The sequence below is a fragment of the Propithecus coquereli genome, unplaced genomic scaffold (assembly GCF_000956105.1).
Source record: "Propithecus coquereli isolate 6110/MARCELLA unplaced genomic scaffold, Pcoq_1.0 Scaffold30, whole genome shotgun sequence".
Taxonomy (NCBI): Eukaryota; Metazoa; Chordata; class Mammalia; order Primates; family Indriidae; genus Propithecus; species Propithecus coquereli.
Window position 1 is genome coordinate 10,520,795 of NW_012148619.1, and position 623 is coordinate 10,521,417.

Consider the following 623-nt stretch of genomic DNA (forward strand, 5'->3'; position numbering starts at 1 on the left):
TATTAGAAATTAATGCAGAATTATTTTTATCATCAAGGAGTTCATTCGATTCATTCTAAATGATACTCTAAGGGGAAAAATGTTTAATGCAACAAAGGACAGTCTCTTCAATAAATGATGCTGGGAAAACTCGATATTTATATGCAGAAGAATGAAACTAGACCCCTGTCTCTCACCATATGCAAAATCAAATCAAGATGGATTAAAGATTTAAATGTAAGACCGGAAACTGTGAAACTACTAGAAGAACACATTGGGGAATTTAGTTAGGACATTGGTCTGGCTAGAGATTTTTTTGGATAAGACCTCAGAAGTACAGACAAGAAAAGCAAAAATAGACCAATGGGATTACATTACATTACATTAAAAAGCTTATGTACAGCAAAGAAAACAATGTATAGAGTGAAGAGACAACCCATAGAATGGGAGAAAATATTTGCAAACTGTTTCGTCAAGGGATTATGAACAGATTATATAAGAAACTCAAACAGCTCACAACAAAAGGACAAATAATCTGATTTAAAACTGAGCAAATTATCTGAATAGACAGTTTTCAAAGGGAGACATACAAATGGCCAACAGGTATATAAAAATGCTCAACATCACTAATCATAAGAGAAACA